General features: G+C 38.9%; 1 protein-coding gene and 1 pseudogene across 6 annotated transcripts in view; both read left to right on the top strand.

Moving 5' to 3' along the window:
• Usp12-46 (Ubiquitin-specific protease 12/46) overlaps window positions 1–19,188 on the top strand; it is a 448,691-nt gene that overhangs the window by 61,812 nt on the left and 367,691 nt on the right. The window lies entirely within an intron of this gene.
• Window positions 3,265–5,589, top strand: LOC137241072 (uncharacterized; annotated as a pseudogene).

Raw genomic sequence — 19,188 nt, 5'->3', positions numbered from 1 at the left:
TATGGCCGTATGGTCTGCGCTCAAGCTGTCCCGAGACACTGAGCCTCGTTGCAGTTGTTAACGCTATGTTCATTGCATACTGTGCAGGCGTCGAGGTTGTTTTCAGGGCTCCCGTATTGCTAAGGTTGATAGCCTGCATACCCCCTCTAATTTTTTGAGGCAGGTTCCTTTTCGTGTGGCTTTCCACAAAACAAGAACTCCATAGAAGGCGATAAACCCAACGTGCACCCCTGCATTCTTTCGAGGCCTTCTTCACCATCTCCTCTACGTTGAGCTTCCACGACAGCATACTGTCTAGGATGACTCCTAGATATTTTGTGCAAGGTTTCTCCTGTGGGGTCACCCCTCCTAACTTAGGCCTGGTCCAATTTCGGACCTTGTACCTCTTAGCAAACAAGACCATATCCGTCTTCTCTGCGTTGGCTGTCAACTCGACATTAGATGCCCTGGTATGAATATCCCGAAGCGCCCCATCCATCAAAGAGCTAATCGTTGGAAGGCACTTTCCACTTATGACAATTGCAACGTCATCTGCGTAAGCCGTAAGTTTTACCCTAATCGAACCGCCTGAACCGTTGGTTGATGACCATCGTCCACAGCAGAGGTGATAGCACCTCACCCTGCGGCGTGCCGCTGTCCAATGATTTCGTGGCCTTATACAATCGCCATTTAGAGGTAAACTTCCTGCAATTTAACATGCCGCCGATCCATCTGGTTATGGTTGGATGCACTTTAATGTTGCGATCATCCATGATCGCCCATTTAGAAACATTGTTCAAAGCACCGGCAATGTCTAAGACTCCTAGAGCATACTCCTTATATTCCATGACTTAATCTATGTTTATTACCACCGTATGCAGTGCAGTGTCTACCGACTTGCCTTTGGTGTTGTGTTGTCGAGAGCAGCTTTTCATTCACGTTGGACTTTATGTACACAAATTATTTTAAGGTAATGAGCCTGTAGCCTTTGGGATAGATGTGACCGATCGTCGCCGCCTGCCCCAGCGGGTTAGGGGGTCAGAATACACCCGCGGTAGGTATGTCAACCTCACCTATCCGCGGCGAATCCTGTTTCACTATCAGCCGAGGCTCTGGCGACCCTAAGCTCCTCATGGAACTTGGGTTGGGGAGGGAGGGGATGGCCTGAAGGTTTAATGTGGCCACATAAATCGATTCCGAGATGATCGGGCTAGCACCTTAATGGTGCCCGGCACTACCCGCTCCGTGATCGAAGTGTGAGTGCTTTCTGCAGGCTGTTCTGAATCATCCCCCGATGCGAAATGTGTATCGAAAAGCACCTCAAGGGACTCCTCACTATTTCGTGACCATCCCCGTTCTCTTTCTTTATTAGTCCCTGGACTATGTTGCCCCTTGCTAGGACCTTTTTCAACCTTTCTCTTTCGCTGGAACACTATGTCCGCACAGAAATTCCCTTCGCCCTGGAAATTTCACGCTTGCAGGTCCTCAATAGATCCCTGTACTCGTCGCGACATGCTTCGCTTTCCGCGGTCTTTGCTAGCTTAAACAATTCTTGTACCTATCTTCTTAGAAGACTCAGCTCATTGTTCCACCATGACGGCTTTGCTTTTCCTCTGAATTTCTTAGATGGCAAACTCTGTTATACGCAGTTGTTGTAGCAGTGCTTCGCCCCATCCAATAGGTACGACCGATCACAAATTGTCATAAATGTCCTCTAACGGGAATTCAAGGAAACTTGCATTTTCAACAGGGGTGGACCATAGTGAGAGGAGTGTTAGAGGCGTTGGTTCCACATTACAATTGAAGAGATGGTTGGTGTCATGTGGGGACACATTTCAGGTTGGACATACATTTTGTATATCGGGGCTGATTGTGGATAGGTGTGAGTTTAACCTCTTACAGTACCCAGATCGAAGTTGAGCTGGAGTAACGCGCGTTTCCCTAGGGAGAGTGCGTTTCTCTTCTGCGAGTTCTGGGTATTTTTCTTTAAGAACTGTATTCGCCGGGCAATTCCTGACATAGAGGTCGGACGACTGTTTATGGATATCCCTGGGGACCTGCTTGTGCTTTTTTGTTTCATACGGCTGGGTTCTGAGGTGCCGTACGGAGATGACCCCTTAAGCCCCTGGGAGGTGTGGCCTCATCAATCAGATATCTGCTGGGATGCCCGGGTTTCTGGATATTCAACAGAAACTGTTTGTTCAGCATTTCATTTCTCTCCCAAATGAGGGGGGGGGGGGGGGGCTACTCTCGCCTCATTGTGTAGGTGGTCTTTTGGGGACATAAGAGAGGGTTCTGAGCGCAGTGTTTTTGCAGGCCTGTATTTTCTTCCAGTGAGTAACCTTTAAGCTTGGCAACCATATCGGGGACGAGTAGCTTGCGATCGGCCGGCGAATTGCATTGTAAGTGGTAATGAGCGTTTCTTTGTCTTTACCCCAAGTGCTGCCGGCAAGAGATTTGAGGATTTTATTACGGCTCTCGATTTTGGGAACAATTGCGTTTGCATGCTCTCCAAAATGTAGATCTTGATCGAACGTCACACCCAAGATTTTTTAGCGTACTGCCAACGACGTGGATGTTCAATATGGTCGTGTTTTGCTGATCGATCGGTGACAATGTCAGGTTTCGCGAGGCGAAAAAACTGCAGAGATCAGGGAGATAGCTGTTTATTTTATTACAAAGCTCACCGATGTGTGGGCCTCGTCCTGGGACAATTATTGTGCAGTCATCGGCTAAGGAAACGATAGTGACTCCTTCTGGTGGTGAAGGTAGCTTCGACAAAAGCGGGGATTGGACACCATCCTGTGGCACCCCTTGTTTAATTCTTCTGTGTTTAGATGTTATGTTCCTGAATTGCACCGATGCTTACAGACAGATAAGGTCCACCTTTTGAGACTTGGAGAAAGGGACGACCCTTCCAGGTCATGCAGTAACGTGCCGTGGTTGACCGTATTATTTGCGCGGTGGTAGTGTTATGCGGTTTTCGAAAGTCATGCTGATGATTGGCAAGACGGAAATTTGCAGTGAATTAGGGAACGGAATGGCTTCAAGCGTCTTGGCTAGGCTACTGGCGATAGGAGAGATATCGGACGATAAGAAATTAGCTGGTTTCCCAGGCTTTAAAAGCGGAACCACTCTGGCCATTTACCATTTTTCGGGGATGACGAAGGTGGACAGGGACAGGTTGAAGACATGCGCTAGATAATTAAATCCTCTTTGCCTTGTTTTTAATGGCATGGCTATGCCGTCTGTGCCTACTGCTTCAGATGGCATTTAGCATGAACGATGGAATCTACAACCTCTGGCGGTGATGGTAATTGGGGACGTGCTGTATTTATGATTGTGTGCGCGTCTGTTGGCCAGCCGTCTGGCCTTGTCAACCGCAGAATGCATTACATATTGTCGGCAGAAAGCGCTCGCACATTTTTTCGCATCCGAAAGCACTTTATCGGCAAAGGCGATGGAAATTTTGTCATTCTGCTTATTCGGGTAGGATAGGGACTTTACAGTGGACCATAGCTTACCTACACCAGCAGAGAGGTTACAATTCTTTAAGTGCTCCTCCCATTTCGCCCGCTTGTGTTCATCCACTAGCAATCTGTTGCGTTGGTTTATATCTTTTATGTGGGGTCGTGCTGTCTTATAAGGTCACGTCCGGGGTTCTTCCGGCGGGAGTAAAACGAGCCGAAGCGGATTCAATGGCCTTGCGGAAGGCACGCACCCATTGACGGGCATCAGTCGACAGGGTGGGCAGCAAAACGGTTGTCAATATAAGTTTTGTAATCTTCCCACTTTCATTTTTTAAAATTGGTGAAAGTGTGTTTTTCAGTAGGGATGAAATCTGCAGATCGCTCGAGCGAAAGGAGCAGTGGTCGGATGCCAATGTTACCATGTAGATGTTGATGATTTTTTTTAAACATCAAAAGTGGGGGGTCCAGCTGGACGTCCAGCTATACCCCCCCTCATAAGCACTAGGTCAAAGAAAAAAATTTAAATGTGGGAGTTATGTGATATTTATGTGCTCCAACATAAGCTACGGTCTGTCCAGAAAAACAAAGGGATGGCAAGGGGGAGCGGGGGCATATAACCCCAGGCGGCAAAAGCGAAATGGGATAGGTGCAGAATTTTGTGCTATATATGGGCTCAATAGTTCCAAAAACGATTCGTTTTTTGACAACTTTTAATGTTTTTTTTAAAACATCAAAAGTGGGGGGGGGGGGGGGGGTCCAGCTGGACGTATAAGCACTAGGTCAAACAAAAAATTTAAAAGTGGGAATTATGTGATTTCCGCAAAAAATATTCGAATTGCCATGTGGCTGTGGGCCGAAGTTCTCTGTGGTTTTTTTTTGTTTTGGCCAATAGTCATAATCAAAATAAAATAGGTATTAAAGTTAGATGAATTTTTTTTTTTGACAGAAAGCACAAAAGAAATTATGTCAAAAAGCTGCACCTAATTTGGAACCTTTTTCATTTTGATTATAACTATGCGACAATATCTTTAGATAAACGCGACATTTTTACAGGCCAACCAAATAAAAACGCAATGCCTTTACATAACATAGATGCACTTTTTATGCCCTAACCGAAATAAGAATGCATTGCGACAACGTAAAACACGTGTGCAAACATCAAACCGAAAAGTACCCCAGAACAAAAATTGGAAAGCGCGTTAGCTTTTTTTTTCAGTAAATTCAATTTTGGTTGCTCTCATACTTGTATGTGCATGAGATGAGGTCAAAACCCACATGAGGTCGAAGCGCGACGTTTGATACCACTCCTAACATTCGACAGAAAAAAATCGATGGTTTTTCTAAAATAAAATTATCGATAGTGCCATCGATAGGTTTGCAGCTCAATGGATAACAAAAAAACAGCTGTTATTTCTCTTCCGTGAATGAAAACATTGAACATTTGTATCGTTTGGTCTAGTTGACATCATTGTATGTATTGTAATATTTATTATATATAGGCTTCGTTTACTTCACCAACACGGAAAAAAGTGGAAGCACTGGATATAATTGAAAAAAGTATAGATTCTCTCAATGTCGTATTGTGCCCACTTTGCGAAGATTTCAATACAACCGCTGTAACTGACACCGCTGAGGCGAATAAATCTGCAGATACTCCATCCGAAACAATTGTTTACGCCTTTCTAACAGCCAATAGTATGTTAAATGGAGTTTTTGGCAACCGAGAAAAAATCGCTAAAAATATTTCCCGCGCTCCTGAGCTGAAAAAATATTTAGATCCAAATTTGTTAGGGGAAACCCAGGAGGTGCGTTCTAAAGAGGTATACCAGATTTACATGCACAGTTTGATCAATTGGAACCCATAAAACAACTTCAACCCACACTCGGTGCTGAATATTTTCGCAGTATACCGGGTGAGTGTGCTGAAAAGCTAAAACAACATGCAGAAAATAATACAGAATTTGCACAAAAGGCGGAATTAATCGAAGAAAGTCTGGTCTTGGCTATGTACCGTGAAAAATAAAATAATTTATTGGAATCACTTGGGGCTATGAATAAACGACTTGAGGCGGTTGAAGAAAAAGTTGGAGCAAAGAAACGCGCAGAAAGCGAATTGGATATTGCAGCACCTAAAGAGTAAATAAATGCTTGCTATTCTGTTATATTTTTGTGGGTACAAATATTTTCTTGGCTGCTGTGTACTACTTGGGGTGATTGAGACTAAAAGGTTCAACAATTATTAAAAAATGCCAAAATTCAAAATATGTTTTGTATAAAAATTAGGAAGGTTGAGTTAGTAGAAGTAGAGGGTTTATTTTTTGCAGGGTTGTTACTCACACATACACACGCAAATATGTAGCTCAATTACCAAGCAGGAGATACAGCAGTTCTAGAAGGCGAAACGTCTAGACCTTGGCAGAAATATGCGGACGATGCAACAGAGAGTATAAAAGTAGCGCAAGCTGAGGAATGATTAATCAGTTATGATTTAAACACGCTATTTGTTGTGAAGTATAATTGTGAAGTACTACCGCCAAAGTAATCTAAATAAATACCAGTTTGCAATACTGAATATTGGAGTGATTTATTCAACGGTTTAGCGATTCGAATTTCACACAGAGGCTTAACGAAATAATTAATTAAGTTTTCTACATTAAAGCCCTAATTGAACTCAATCTTCCATACAAAATACTAATTCTTAATTATCTCATTATTGCTTTACTGAATGCCTAATCGAGTGAAAAATCCAGTCGGCTTTGTTTGGTGCTTCGAATTTTATTGTCAATGTAACAAATGACAATCAAAAATAAATTATTTTCAATAATTTACGAAAAATGTAAAAAACACGAAAAAATTCAAAATTTAATTGTCGCTGCATTTGCTGCAAAAGATAATATGGCTTTTTCGAAAATAGGCACATATTTGGTTAGGTTCAACATCTATGGATAGTTCCGCATGCATTTTATTTTGATTGCATTTATAGTTAAGAAGAAAAGGGCTGCTATCCATTTGAACTATTTTTTGTAAAAACGAAATATTTTTTTGGGGCTGCTGACAGATGTTCGCTTAATGAAGCAAAAAGCCCTGTATGAAAAGGGAAACTTAATTATTTCATTAAACAGAATTGTTATTCTATTAAGTTTCTGTGTGAAAACGGTATAAATTCGTTACATTATGTTAAAAGTACGATGTAAGGCAAATGTTTTGTATCTGAACTAATTTATTTAAAAAGCAAAGTAAAGAAATGTGTGTTTCGTTGTTTTCGCTTTTTGTAATCAATCTTTGTTCTTCCCTTTAGCTACGTTACTATTACAGAATTATGTCAACAACATGCAGATGTGTGTAACTATACCATTTTTAAATATCAATGCATGTGTATTAGGGCGGGTCGATTTAAAAATCGCTCATTGCTCTGTGAAAATCGTATTCTAGGGATCAAAATAAGAAACTTTGCCGAAGGAACAATACCTCTAAAACGAATTCTGATGTCCCCCCCTTTGGGTTGAACTTTTGGGTAGGGGCAATTTCAATTCTACCTGCTGTGTCTTGTGGTGGCTTAAAAAAACAACACAAGCAATTTTACGATCTGCAATTGTGTCACAGTGATACCTTCATTTTTTAAAACGGTTGAATAAAAAACCCACACAACTATGTTTACGACATGCAAATGCATCACAGTGATGCCTTGGTTTTAAAAGGGGGTTGTAAAAACGCTAATTTCTAATAATTTTTTTTTTAATTTCTTTTCTATTACTGAGTTAAATTCATTTTTTCATTTACATATGTTCTGACTAAGGGCCTCATTCTCTATTACGAAGCGAACGATCGTTTCGCCTAAGAGACGATTCGCTAGTGCTTTTGCACTATGTTAAACGATGGCAACATATCATTTCACACTTGTTTTCGCCTTCCGGCTTGACAGTAAGTAAGAAACGTAAAGGCCGAACGTAAATGATAGAGAACACCATTGTTATACGAAATCGTTTGAAGGCGAATCGTTCGAGTGAGCTATCGTTCGCAATACAGAATGAAGCCTTAAATAAATTTCTAATGAGAAAAATAAACTCCAAAAAGAAAAAACATAGGCATTTTAAAGTGGGATTTCAGAATTAGTTTTAGAGGTATGGTTCCTTCGGCAAAGTTTCTTATTTTGATCCCTAGAATATGATTTTCACAAAGCAATGGGCGATTTTTTTGCCTCCCCACAAATCGACCCGGCCTAATGTGTATATATGTGATGTATATTGCACAAACAAAATAAGTGTATATATGTAGTAACATGTATATTTACATATTTTATGATATGCTTTTACATCACGTTCGTAATGGATTCTGAAACTCTGCAGATATTCACTTATTCCAAAATGTCACTATGAAACAATAACAGCCGTTTTATCAAATTAGCTTTAAGGTTTATCTGTTCTCTAAAAACTGTTTGATGTGTAAACATTTTCGCTCACGGTTTGGGAGAAGTCTGAATGTAAGGTGTAAGGTATGAGGTGTAAGCGTAAGCGTTTGGGAGAATTCTGAATGTAAGGTCTAAAGTATAAGCGTAAGCCTTTGGGGGAATTCTAAATGTAAGGTGTAAGGGGTTAAGCGTAAGGTAGTTGTTGTAGCGATAAGAACACTTCCAGAAGGTTTTGGGGAGTGTTATCGATGTTGATGGCCCTTTGCCGGATATAGATCTGGTACGTTCCGATAACAAGCACCGTTAAAGTACTAGCCCGACCATCTCGGGAACGATTTAATATGACCTTATTGAACTTTCTAAGCAATCCCGCCCCACCCCCTAGTTTTATGTGGAACTTGGGATCGCCTAAGCCTCGTCTGCTGAAAAAAAACATGATTCACCTCGTGTTGCTATGAATTGCGTCAGGAACCCCTTGAATCCCGCGTAAGCGCAAACTTTGTTAGTGGTATGATATATGGGGGATACATCTAGAATATAATGGACGCGTAGTGTGTGGTATTCCGCTGTCCTCATAAGGTATGTGGATATCTGCATTGTTTTGGAAGATTTAGTTGTTTGAAAATTTTTTTTCCCAAAGTAACGAATGTGCCATTTTTGTTTTAACGAAATATTATATATGTCAAATTTTGCAAAGCCAAAACAATCAAGAGGAGCACGACGCAAATTGGAAGAGATCTCGGCCTTAGATCTCTTCGGAGGTTATCGCGCCTTACATTTATTTTTATTTTTTTGACTCAGAATCCAATAGGAAATTAAACCTAGCTCTGAATAATGCTGCGAGGTTTATATACGGTAAGAGAAAGTTTGATCACATCTCCATCTACACAAAAAATATTCTTGGAAGGAGCTTGGAAATTTACCTTCAGACTAGGAACGTAATTTTTTTATTTAAAATTATTAGGTACCAGAAACCCGGCTATCTTTATGAAAAACTCAGCTTTGTAACATCTTCCCGTACTAATAATATTGTAGTACCACGATTTGTATCTATACCGGGGTCTAGATTGTTCTTTGTTAGTGCTGTGCGACTATGGAACTCATTGCCAATGTCAATTAAATGTATTAAATCAGATAGATGCTTTAAGGCGGCAGTTGCAAATCATTTTTCATAGGGATGTCTCTTACATCTCGCTCTGCCTCGTTCGTGAGGGTTCTTCTAATTTAAGTTACTTTATATTCTAATATCAGTAAACTCTGTAATTTATATGTAAAACGTACAAAAAAAGACTCAGCGTCTTAATATGCTAAGGGAGTAAACAAACAAATAAATATGAAAACAAATAATATGAAACATTATTACAAAAGTAAACCATCCAAGAGTGGTTGAAAAATACATAATCTATATTTAACAATGTCTTACGCGTTTTTCTCAAAACATCAAATATGCGCATACGTGACTTTGGCATTTGACCGACGATATGTAATACTCCTATATTGTTACAAAAGGCTAGGTACATTCCCAAACATCAGAGTGCCGATATATTGATGTTTAAACGTTTTTGTTTTTGTATTCAATAATCGAATGTACCTTAATTAAAATTTTTTCTTGTCACACTTATGCTGCTACAATCAATTAAGAATTTAATAAACGTACTGACCTAAAAAAATAAGCAAAACCAAAGATCCACATGTTTCTGAAATTTTTAGTGTTGGTCTCTAATTCACAGCACACCACTGTATAACTTTAGCGTTTATTATTGTATGTATCATCGAAATATTTATAATTTGTACTCGAATAAACTTTAAATATTTTGATCATAGCACTTCGTGGCTGAAAAACTAATAAATAATTTTTTTATTTTGCAGGTAAGCGTGTTAAACATCTCATACTACGTTAACGGTCATGGGTTAGTTATTAGGTACTTAATTTAAAAAATATGCATACGTACATTAGACTTCAAAATTTTAAAAGAAAGTAAATTCTCCTTTTGGGGAAGCTTACCCTAGGAATGACGCAAAATCCCAAAATTTCAAAATATAAAATTGCAACATTAACCAGAGATTAGATGTTCCGCTAGGGTTGGTGTTGAAATTCTGTTCGCATAGTTCTTAGTAAAATCTGCTTTTTCAAAATTCTACTATTCCAAATTCTGAATAACAAAATTTCACTAATTTGAAAAAGTGCTAAATTTTAACCATTTTTGTTGTGAATAAAAATAAATCGTAGAACCCTATATCTTTAGCCCAAGCTTTTAAATTTTTTTCGTAGAGCTCATATATTCAGTATTTAGCAGTACTTTCTGCAAACTTGCGAAAAAATGCTCATGGCCTCAACTTTCAGAAAAATTAAATATTGGTAATTTTATGCAAACATAAAAATGAAAAATTTAGTAACATCTCATGCCATAGAAATAAAAGATTTTCCAATGCTACCTTCAACAATTTCATGTATAGGGAAAATTCTAATATTTGACCCTCCATCCAACAAGGTAACTATTTTAGTTACCCAAGTAAATATAGTTTTAGGTTTCCCGCTTTAAAAATTGTCTCGCTTACAGATAGAGCCAGACCTTCGTAATTTTATAAAAGCTGAAATTCAGCCAGCTCATACATATTTCAAACTAAAGTAGGATTGTTGGTATACTGTGAAACATGAGTCATAGTAGATTTGGCAGATATCGTACAAAGAATGTGCAAATAAAAATATACCTTACTTTTGTAATTTTATAAAAGCTGATTTTCATATATTATCTTCGTAACCATATCAGAAGTCAACAAACAAAATTTCATGTTTATTTTCTTCAAGAACTTGTATTCGAGTTTCATTACAAAATTGCTTGAATACTCTTTCAAGTTAAGAAGTATTAAAATTGTCTGGCAATGAGGCTAGTGAATTCTACTACCATAATATAGGAATATAGGAAATCTGCAGCCGTGGTGTGGTGGTAGCGTGCCCCGCCTACCACATCGAGGATCGTGGGTTCAACTGACGGTCAAAGTAACATTCAAAATTTAGAAAAGTGTTTTCAATTAGAAAAAAATTTCTAATTAGGATCGTCCCTCGGAAGTGATTTGGCAAACAGTCTGAGTGTATTTCTGTTATGAAAGACTTCTCAGTGAAAACATGTAGGTCCTGTTCCGCCAATTTTTAGGGAAAATTAAAAGGAACACTACGCAAATTGGAAGAGAAGCTCGACCTACATCTCCTCGAAGGTAAATCACGCCGAGTATTTATTTTTTTGCAGCCTTTATAAAATAGGTTCTCCCTACGATGGATTCGAAATTTGATAGGCCAGGAGTTATGTGCTATTTATGATGTAATTTGTTCCCATTTGTGCTCAAAATTTAAGTACTTTCTTTTAATCTGAAAAGGGGGGGGTCCACTACTGAGCACATAATAAGCACAAAATTCTGCACATATCCCGTTTCGATTGTGACGTCGGGAACCCCCCACTTTTGAAGTTTAAAAAAAAATTAAAATGGTTAAAAAACAAATTCTTTTTGGAACTATTGAGCACATAATTTCCACGTTTACACATTAAAAATTTACGTAAACATTGAAAATTTACAAGAAAAGAAACAAATTCTTTTTGGAGCTACTAAGCACATAAAAAGCAAACAATTTTGCACATATCCCGTTCCGAAACTATCATCTGGGGATATATCCCCCGCTCCCCTCTTGCCGCCTCCTTTGTTTTTCCGGGCGAACGTAGCTCATCTTGGAGCACATAAATAGCACATAATTCCCACGTTTAAATTTTTTTGTTTGGCCTAGTGCTAGTCTAGCTGGACCTCACACTTTTGAAGTTAAAAAAAAAACATAAAAACTTGTCAAAAAAACAAATTCCTTTGGAACTATTAGGATACCCATCTAGCGGCAGTTGTTAAATAACTGTCTACAGTGGTTAAATAACTACCCACGTGTATCTAGCGGAGATACAAACCTCTGTTGTATGGCTGTGTATAACATATAGCTGAATCATTTGCCATGAATAGTGGATACACACCATTTTTAGAGGTGAAACATAGAATTAGTGTTGAGGTGAAACATAGACACATATTTCAGTTACATCTGAGTATAATGCGTATTGAAATTTAGAAGTACTAATTTAATGCGCAGCAGTTTCAGAGGTGCATTTAAAGTTGTATTTAGAAGTTCCATATAAAGTTTAAGCGTAAACGTCTATACATTTAAAAACAACATTTTGCACAGTTAAAATTAGTTACTGCGTCCATTAAATCGTCCATTACATATAATCGGAGTTAATAGCAATAGCTGTTTTCATATTTCTTGCATCTGATTTGTGCTCACTAATCCGGACGCCTAATAATCTCTTCGTTGTCCCAAAATAAATTCTCCTTTGCTTGTTGATGCCGCTCGGAGTCGGCGCAGCGAAGTTCCTCCCATTCGCCCACCACCTAAATCCCCGAGTTTGAAAGTGATTTCTGGTTATGAAATTAATATATGCAAGTCATTCGGAAGCAGGTCTAAAATGGAATATAAAGGCCTTGTCAAGCTGGTATGACAATCTCCAGAGGTGTCCAAGTAGTGCCCTGAAATTTCTGTACTTGCGTAAATTTTTTCACCAAACTAAGTATTAGGCCTAAGGTCTCCAACTTGAGTTCAAAATGTTTATTGGGTACAAACTGGGACATTCTCGCTTGTTGGTTTGCTTACCACTGATACGCTTTATGCAAAGAAAGTTATTCGACCATCTTTGCTTCATGTTGTTTAATCTAATTCCAGTACTTCATCCCAACAATCATCGAAAAAATTTCTCTCCAGCCTCCGAGAAATATTTAAAGCTCAAGTTGATATCCAAAAACATTCCCTAATTATTTAACAAGTTTCGAGTTCTCACGCTGATATTCTCTCCAACTGTTAGGGCTGATTATATTCAACAATCAACAACCGTAGCCAAGCATTGGCTACTTGATTACTTTGAACGCGGCAACCACAAATATAAATGATAACAAAGAGGAGCGAAAAATTTAGAAAAAAAAAAAATTAATTATGTTTAAAAAACAACAAAAAAGATAATTTTTGCGTTAATTATCTGTTATTTACTTCTATTTTAGTTTATATTGGCAAAATAGAAAGGACGGCACTCCCTGTCGCTGCCTATAAGTGAATAAGGTTTAATCTGGCAATTTGACAGATGTCGCTTTGTAGCCGCCCTCGTTAATGTAGTCAGGCCTATTCATTTAATCAGGCCTTAGAGAAATTTTGAGAAATGATAGTTCTCAAATTTATATCCATCACATTGATCTTCAGCTGATATCCAACATTGCATAATGAGTTTAGGTGAATTTGAAAAGAAAAATATTCTCAAAGGCGACACCACCAAAGCCAACATCTGCTAATTATGCGGAAATAAACAAGTGGTTGGTATCATTAATAAAGCGACATAAATTAAAAATAATTAATACATGCTTTTTTTATTTTCTTGAAAGTACTGCAGTATTGGAATCTTACATTTGGGTCCAATTAGAGAATCCCACTTGAGTACAAGTTGGGAATTGTCTTTTTTGCTATATAATAAAAATGCTCTTTTGTTGAGAACACTATGACCCTCTAGTTGAGCTACTGTTAAGAAAAAAAGCTTGAGATTTGAGAAATATGTTAGTTATCCACTTGAGCTCTTATTTTAATTGGGATACACGTCTTTGTAAACGTGGAGCCTTGGCGAGTACTGAAATTTACACAAAGGCAAAAGTATTGCACAATTTGGGAAAAAATTAAACAACGTGACATCAGCACCTAAACCTAAAACATGTGATTACTTCATAAAACAGAAAACGCAAAAATTCTAAAACGAAAAATAAAAATAAAATCTCCAAAATGTGAATAATCTCATCAACGCAAACATAATTCATAATCCCGAATTTGGCGGAAAACCAAAAATTAATTGGTTGGCTATCGTATCGTTATGGCTAAAGCTTTATTTTATGGCTTCAATAACCGATAACATTAACTTCCATAAGGTTGGTTAGATGAGCTATATTTTACACCGATTTTGCCAGGGCCTTAAAGTAGTTATTCCGCAATTTTCTTTTTTACCCTTATCGCGAAGTTAACGCGGAAAAGTGTTTGCCTTCACTTCTTTTGTTCGGGTGAACTTTTTCCGCCTATCGGCAATTTCGCGCGAACAAAAGTTCACTTCGAAACAGCTGATGCTCTATTGTGAATTAGCAGTGAACAAATAATTTACTTAAAATTGTGTAAATTTTGTAAAAAAGTATATATTTCCTTAAAATACAACAAAAAAAGAAATAAAAAATTTATAAAATAATGTTTAGTATTGCAATTAGGTTGGTATTGATTGAGGGCGAGGAGAATATAAATGTGATTCGGAACAATAAAGGGACGGTTCTAACCCTTTGGAGCTAATTGATTCACTGTAAGCTAAAAACTACTATTGTCAGCACTTTTGAATAACAAGTTAATTTTTATTCAATTAGCTTTCGCCAATATTACAGGCTAAACAAGCCGGAATTCTAATATTGGCTAGATATTCTTACAAACTCCTTGCCACCATTGAAGCAAAAATTTGGAGTTCCACCAATTGTTAAGTTGAGTACATGTATTCGTTTTTTCGCATAGGGAAAAGGCGTTGGAAAGGACGAAATGGGTATTAGTCAATCTTGTTCCAGTGAGGTGTTCAACATTTTGGAACCGTCGCATTGTCCACAATGGATAACTTGGCCGACTGATACGTTGTCATAAAAAATAGAATTTACTTTTTTCCACTCAGCTTCCGATTGTGCATTATATATTGATGTATTTCTAATAATAAAAGTACATATAATCATAAGAGTATCAAATTTCAAAACAAAAAATTACTTAACATTTTCTTTTCCTCTCGGTCGCCTGTAAAATATAAGTGAAAAAATTTGGGCTTCCCCGCTGTTCATTTCGACCGAACAAAGAGTTGCCGATAAGGTGAAATCTTTTTCGAACACGAAAAATTTTTCGCAATCCTCTGCGATAGGGTGAACAAAAACTGTGAATATTTTCGGGTGAAAACAAAACTCGCGATAAGGGTGTTTATCTCATAATCTATTCATACACGAGAGAACTTTGCAGTTGTGATCAAAGTTTGGTCTCACAACTTAAGGCATTTACATGCGTCACACTTTCATAATCAACAAGTAAGGAAGGCTAAGTTCGGGTGTAACCGAATATTACATACGCAGCTGATCGCTTTGGAGACAAAATAAGGGAAAATCACCATGTAGGAAAATGAACCTAGGGTAACTCTAGAATGCGTTTGTGCGATATGGGTATCAAATGAAAGGTGTTAATGAGTATTTTAAAAGGGAGTGGTCCTTAGTTCTATAGGTGGACGCCTTTTCGAGATATCGTCATAAAGGTGGACCAGGGGTGACTCTAGAATGTGTTTGTACGATATGGGTATCAAATTAAAGGTATTAGTGAGGGTTTTTAAAGGGATTGGCCCTTAGTTGTATAATGTGAAGGCGTTTTCGAAATATCGACCAAAATGTGGACCAGGGTGACCCAGATCATCATCTGCCGGGTACCACTAATTTATTTATATATAATACCACAAACAGTATTCCTTCCATGATTCCAAGAGCTTTTGATTTCGCCCTGCAGAACTCTTTCATTTTCTTCTAATTAATATGGTAAGTGCCACACCCATTTTACAAAGTTTTTTCTAAAGTTATATTTTGCGTCAAAATACCAATCCAATCACCATGTTTCATCCCTTTTTTTGTATTTTGTATATAATTATGGAATTTTTTTAATTTTTCGACATTTCCGATATCGAAAAAGTGGGCGTGGTTATAGTCGGATATCGCCCATTTTTAATACCAAGATAAAGTGAGTTCAAATAAGTGTGTGAACTAAGTTTAGTAAAGATTATCGATTTTTGCTCAAGTTATAGTGTTAACGGCCAAGCGGAAAGACAGACGGCCGATTGTGTATAAAAACTGGGCGTGGCTTCAACCGATTTCGCCCATTTTCACAGAAAACAGTTATCGTCATAGAAGCTATGCCCTTACCAAATTTTACAAGGATTGTCGAATTTCTGTTCGACTTATGTCATTAAAAGTATTCTAGACAAATTAAATGAGAAAGGGCGAAGCCACGCCCATTTTGAAATTTTCTTTTATTTTAGTATTTTGTTGCACCATATCATTGCTGGAGTTGTATGATGACATAATTTGCTTATATACTGTAAAGATATTAATTTTTTTCTTAAAATTAGACTTTTCAAATTTTTTCTTTCAAAAGTGGGTTGTTCGTCATCCGATTTTGCTAATTTTTATTTAGCACACATATAGTAATAGGAGTAACGTTCCTGCCAAATTTCATCATGATATCTGACGACTGCCAAATTACAGCTTGCAAAACTTTTAAATTACCTTCTTTTAAAAGTGGGCGGTGCCACGCCCATTGTCCAAAATTTTACTAATTTTCTATTTTGCGTCATAAGGTCTACCCGCCTACCAAGTTTCATCGCTTTAGCCGTCTATGGTAATGAATTATCGCACTTTTTCGGTTTTTCGAAATTTTCGATATCGAAAAAGTGGACGTGGTTGTAGTCCGATTTCGTTCATTTTAAATAGCGATCTGAGATGAGTGCCCAGGAACTTACATACTAAATTTCATTAAGATATCTAAAGTTATCGTGTTTACGGACAGACGGCCGGACGGACGGACATGGCCAAATTAATTTCTTTTTTTGCCCAGATCATTTTTATTACGGATTACCGTTATGCGAACAATATTAATATACTCTGTGAGCTCAGCATCCTTGATCGAAAATGATTTCATCTAGTGTCTTTCCTTGATATTGAATGAGCCTTCAAATATATAAGCCCAGACGCCGTCAATAACGGCTTGACGGATCTGGGCGTAACCAGGTCCCTCGTGGGACTAATCGATCAACTACTCAGGGGAAGGAAAATACTTTCATCCACGGGGAAGTCTGATAGAATACGCTATGTCACAAGAGGCACGCCTCAGGCCGTGGATATTTCCCCGCACTTATGGAACCTAACGGTGAACTCGTTATTACGAGACACACGCTGGGGTGGCGGCAAGGTTGTGGCATATGCAGATGGATCTACACATCGATTATCCGACCCATACTGCTGTACGGGGTAGTTGTATGGTGGACAGCCTTGGACAAGGCGGCAAACCGAAACTTACTAGAAAAAGTGCACAGATGTAGTATGATCTGCATAAGTGGTGCTCTGAGAAAAACGCCAAGCGCTGCTCTTGAAATCATTCTTGACATCCTACCTCTGGATCTAGCAGGATACCGCGCAGCTGCAATGTCAGCACTGCGGGTAAGCGAATCGTCCAGTTGGAGCACTAAGCCTACAGGTCACGGCAGCATACTGTGTAAATACGACTTCCTTCCTCGAAGTACAGACCGGTGTGCGAACACAACAGTTGCGAACAGCAACTTTATAGTAAAAATTTCCAGCAGGGAAGATTGGGTGGAGCAGGGCAGGTTCCTGGATACCACAGGCAGAATTTCCATATTCACCGACGGTTCTAAGCTGGACGGTAGCGTTGGAGGGGGCGTGGAATGGTGATATTTTTTTCTTATATCATGTGCAAATAAATTGTTATGATTACGAGTTAATAAATATTTTTGATTGTATGTAATGAAAGTGTGACGCATATAAATTAATTAAGTTGGGAGACCAAACTTTGATCACAACTGTAAAGTTCCTTCGTGTGTGAACAGATCATGAGATAATAAGAAAATTGCGGATCATGATTCAATCACAAGAGGTTTAGGTTAGGTTAGGTAGTAGTGGCTGCCCCATGGGCACACATAGGCCAGTATCAGTTGGCCCGTTGTGGTACCACAGAAAGACACCATTAGCCCTCCTCTTCGAACCATTTCGAGGACCTGATAAAAGCTACCAAGTCCCTAATATCATGCTCCCAGACCTGGCGGAGATTGCTCAAGAAGGGAGCCCCCAGACAGCGTTGTCTGGGGCCACTTTACGCCGGGCAGTTGCAGATGAGGTGCATCACCGTTTTCTCTTCCTCGTCTTCTCTACAACTTCTGCAGCATCGTCGAAAGGGCGCTCCTAGCCTTTCCGCATACCGTCCGACGAGGCAGTGCCCAGTCAGAACTCCTACAAGTGAGCAGATTTTGTCCCTGCTTACGGTGTATACGTGACGGGATCTCTTAGTATCCCATTTGGGCCAGGATTGCTTTGATGTTCTACACCCCGGGGCTAGTAGCCATCTTTCGTTGGCATGACTGTAGGTATACTCTTTTAGCAATAGCTTGCAAGTGGCAAAAGGCATACCTAGGCGTTCTTTGTCAGGAAGAATCTGTCCGGTCGTACCCTGCCTAGCAAGTTCGTCTGCAGCGCAGTTACCCTCTATGCCCCTGTGTCCCGGGACCCATGTGAGGTGTACACGGTTCTGTTGGGCCATCTCCTGAAGAGATCGGCGACAGTTTAGTGTCAATTCGGAGTTGAGTTAATAGGAACCAAGGGATTTTATTGCCGCTTGGCTAGCGCTGAAAATAAAGATTTCCTTGCTGGTATTTTGTGTACCTATTTGAGTCGTGGCTTCCATGATAGCTGCTACTTCTGCTTGGAAGACGGTGCAATGATCAGGTAGTCTGAAAGAAAGTTGGAGGCCTTGGGGAGTGTATAGATGTTGATGGTCCTTTGCCGGATGCAGATCCGTTACCATCCGGTAACAAGCACCATAAAGGTTATAGCCCGACCATTTCGGGAACGATTTGGTGTGACCACATGTAACCTTCTAAGCCATACCCCTCACACCCCCTATATACATCAGGAGTTCGGGGTCACCAGAGCCTCGGGTGTTAATGAAACAGGATTCACCACGGGTAGGTGAGGTTGAAAATTGGGTTGGAGAAGCTATATATTGCACTGGCAACCCCTTGAATCAATTTGGTATTTTAGTCGCCTCTAACGACAGGCATACCTACCGCGGGTATATTCTAAGCCCCGTAACCCGCTGAGGTTAAAGTCGATACGTTTAGTTTTAGTTATAAAGTTTATTTTTTAATATTTATTAACATGAAATTATATTATATGACGCTTTAATACACTGCACACATTGCGATTCGATTAAACTCTACTTAAAGTATATTTTATATTTTTCTGTATACCTGCAATAGCTGGTGGAGTAAGTGTATTTGTTGTCTCTTTACATTCTACTTTTAACTCTATTCTTCTTTCTCGCAATGCAATAAGAAATGCGTCATAGGTTGAGAGATAAATATAAATACATTTAAGATCGCGGGTTCGAATCGAGCTCAAGGCCTAACAATAATTTTTTATCATTATTATTGC

This window comes from Eurosta solidaginis, chromosome 1 (assembly GCF_040869045.1).
Source record: "Eurosta solidaginis isolate ZX-2024a chromosome 1, ASM4086904v1, whole genome shotgun sequence".
In the NCBI taxonomy this organism is placed as follows: domain Eukaryota; kingdom Metazoa; phylum Arthropoda; class Insecta; order Diptera; family Tephritidae; genus Eurosta; species Eurosta solidaginis.
This window is presented reverse-complemented; position numbering and strand designations above follow the sequence as displayed.